This window comes from Rattus rattus, chromosome 12 (genome assembly GCF_011064425.1).
Source record: "Rattus rattus isolate New Zealand chromosome 12, Rrattus_CSIRO_v1, whole genome shotgun sequence".
Taxonomy (NCBI): Eukaryota; Metazoa; Chordata; class Mammalia; order Rodentia; family Muridae; genus Rattus; species Rattus rattus.
The window spans coordinates 19,310,844-19,314,712 of record NC_046165.1 but is presented as its reverse complement, the minus strand read 5'-3'; the positions used below and the strand labels follow the sequence as shown (position 1 = coordinate 19,314,712).

General features: G+C 42.3%; 1 pseudogene; it reads right to left on the bottom strand.

Annotated features, from left to right (window-relative positions):
- Positions 1-1,486: 1,486 nt before the first annotated feature.
- LOC116913891 lies at positions 1,487-1,816 on the bottom strand (annotated as a pseudogene).
- Positions 1,817-3,869: the final 2,053 nt, after the last annotated feature.

Below are 3,869 nucleotides of genomic sequence, written 5' to 3'. Positions count from 1 at the left end.
ACACTCGCCTGCCTTTCTCTTCCTCTGCCTGAGACCTAAGAACTCAACCCTTGAGAACAGGAGACCAGTACTTGTCAGATATTTGTAACTGTAGCTGTTGTTTCCTCACCAGGTTCCTTGGCAGCCTTCTCGGTCGGGGGTCTTTGTCTTCTTGCCTGTGTCGCTGGTGGCTCTCCTGGAAGTCCTCACATGACATTGGAATCAGCTGCCTCGGCTGCCGGAGGGAAGAGAAGATGGATAGAAGTTGGTACTGGGTCTGCTGAGCAGAGGCTCCTTTCTCAGAGCAGGAGGTTAGAGCGTTGGGAGGAGGGGGATTTGATTAAAGGAACCAAACCTTCGGCAACCCTGACCGAGGCAAGCATAAGGCCCCCAGAAGCCTCTGAAAGCTTGAGGGGAGAGACATGAAGAAGTCCTGTCGATTCGTTAACATCAAGATATTACTGTTTTAAATCGGGGTTCCTAGGTGACCCTTACGCCATTTACTCAAGGCCCAGTTGTCCTATTATCTATCTTCAGCTGATTCTCTTTGAGCCCTCCCGCTCTTTCCCCCGACAAGCACTTCTCAATTTGAGACGTGTTTACCAGTCGCTACATTCAGCATTAATTTAATCCGAGGGCTTAATTCATCTCTTTCTCTTTTGTAGCTGATTGAAAAAAAAAAAAAAGGAAGGAAGCTATTTCAATCCAGGTTTTGTCCTCTGGAGAGAAAGGGGGTGGTGGTTTAAATATTCGGGGCACGGTATTTCTAAAACCTGGGCAAATAGCCTAATAAAATAATTCTGAGCGTATGAATGTATCCACATTTCCTGCCCCTTGCCAGGTGCAGCCCGTGGGAGTTGAATAGCTCCTCGGATCAGCGTTCATGCAAGTGATGATAGGAAAATGATTGTGAAAGGCACCATTTTAGCAAATTAAAATTTTGAGAGCATAATTCTGAATATAGTTCTTAATAATTTTTTGAACCATGATTACAATTGCGTGAACTTAAAAAAGGAAGTAAATGCATTTTAACTAACCACCCGGGTCAATATCAGACAACCTTTTGAATTCAGTATAGAGGTAGAGAGGGAAATGATAAGGAAGTATTTGATATTCGGCACTGATATAGACTTTGAAACCAGTCTAACGTTATTTTTTTTAAGTTTTTGATACGTATAATTATACATATACACACATAATTAGGAATTTTCCTATATATGTGAGCTGATCCTAAATATGCTGCTTTTCAACCTGCTGTTTAATTGTATATTTCCATGCATAAGTGTGAAACTTTCCAACTGAAAGATAAATGCGGAAAATGGGACAAAAATCCAAAATCCATTGAGACGCTGGTAACAACGAAACTACCTAAGAGAAAATTCCGCCAGGTAATTATTATTAAAAGTAAAATGAAGTTCAAAGATGTCAGAAAACGTTAAGAGAAAGCAAGCAGCAGCCACATTTCAATATCAGAAAAAAATGATTTCAAGGCCTGAAGCTCACAGGGTTAAGGATGGCTTTGGGAATGTCTTTGCTTCTAATGCATCAACACAAGCTTGTTTCTTACTCTTCTTATCTCTTCCCTAAGCCTTTCCAAGTCATCTACTCCTCTTATCACTTCTTCAGGGTTCGGATGCCTTGCAGGAGCGTCCTCAGGCTCTGGGCTGGGTTCAGCAGGCTCTCCTCTAAGGCTTCCATCAGTTCCTCTCTCACATTTTCTCCAGAACCCTGAAGATTTTCTCCTGCCTGCTGTGGTGGATCTTCCGAAGGATGGCCTTCATCTGCTTTTTGGAGTGTTCTAGGGTGTTCCTTCGTTCTTGTCACAAGACTTTTGCATGTTGATTACTTTTTCTTAATGAAGTAATCCTAGAGGAAAAAAAAGAACCAAGAAAACAAAACCGATTAGGTGTCGGGCAGATGGACGAGCTCTTGTGTTCCCATAACGATTGACTTTTCTCCTAACGTTATTCTTATGTTGCGTTCTCTCACTCTCAGCTAGTACAAGTCTTGGTTCGCTGGCAGACTCGGTTAATTACATGCCATCTATGACTCATCCCAGAAAGCGTGCTTCATTTAGAGACTAGGGTGTTCTGATATGGCCAACACACGTGGCTGTCAAAGTATTCGCAGAAAATTACCTACTCCTTACTGTATAAGACAGCTGAGAGGACCAAGTTGGCCAACCAGTATGAATTTACAAGGCCAGGACCTTTGGCCAAATTTCTAAAGGTTAAGCTTTTCACATGAGAAAAATACTCAGCCACAGCGGCAATGTGCTTCCCATCCGTGAACGTTCACAGTTCTCTACCTAGCAGGTGGACGGGAGGGGATGCCTAATGCTGGGTTCCAGATATGTTTCTTTAGTTTATTTTACAGCGATTTGATTTTGTCCACTACAGAGCACGGTAGGAAAGAGAGACAAAGAAGATGAATCCACGAATTCCTGTCTTCTAGTCTCTATGGACACCAAGCACACATAGACTACAGATACATGTATGCAGACAAACACACATGCAAACCCACGTGTGCTCACCTATCGACACTAAGCAATCAAGCAAACAAAGAAACACAAATAAAAGAGTCGAAAAATACCCTGTCAAAAAGGTACAGTCCCTGTAGAAACATGTAAAACAACGCAGGGGAGGACTGTGACTAGGTGAGCTCATTCTTGAGGCTGCTGAGAGAGCAGGAAGTGTTAGGGATCCATGTTTAGTGACGTACAGACCATGAAAGGTGCTTTGTGCTATGTGGAACCATTGGACCTAGAATGAGTCTCTCATGACCAGTTCATGTCTTCTTAGCTCCCTATTTCCTGAGGTTCCCCAGAACCTCCTTGGAGTTATTCTCAGGTCTATTTTATAATCTAGAGCTTTCCCATAAACAACACTACTCACTTTGGAAACCAACACAACTGATTTTATCAGGCAGTTGCAGTATGCTAATTAAGCTCTATTATTTTGGGATATATCAGCCCTTGCTGAGTGAGCCCAGGACTCAAGCCAAACACACACACACACACACACACACACACACACACACACACACACACACTTTAAAAATATTCTTCAAAGTAAAAAAGAAAACATCGAATTTCACCATTCTTTTTTCCTTCTTCCCACTCAACACATTTTCTTATAACCTTTTCTTGTTTCCTGTAGAAACAGTTCTGGGCTTGAAAGCTTGCTTCTTCTTGTGCATATGCATTTCATACATTTCTAATCCAAAAGTTTCCATACCCTCAGACGAACACAAAGGCAGAACCAGCTAACAGAAGCCCCACAGGCTGGCCAAAGCTGAGCGAAGACTCTTTTGGGCGTTATTTTGCTTCTGTAACCAATGCCCTGTTGGCTGCTTGGAGTAAAGCCAAGAAGGGACAGGTTCATTTGGGATGAACTCTCAGGGTTATCAGAAAAACCCAAACAGCAAAGACGCTAAATCTGACACTCACAAGCCTTACAAAGGAGTCAAAACAAAACACAGAGTGATCCTGTTTTGGTAATCTTAGCTTTGCCCAGGTCACCAGCTTGCCTGGTTGCTTTTGTAGATGCCAGTATAACATGACACAGAATCTAAAGGATCTCTGGGACTGGGGTTAGGGTGTGACGGGTTATATAACCAAAGTAGGGTGGTGTCACCGCCTGATAACCAGCAGCCCATAGTTCTTCTTTCTTCTGCCTAAAATATCTGGGGACAGAATAAAATGGCTTGAAATATCATACATTGGATAGACTTAGTGTTGTTTTTTTTTTTTAAATAAAATGTATAGTTCATTAAATAACCTATTTCTTAGTAGATTCTATTCTACTTTCTAGGTAATGCACCTAATCTTTGTCAAGGCTGGCGAGCGGAGCAGGAAAAACACTTGCGAGGCAAGCAGGCACAAGAGCCAA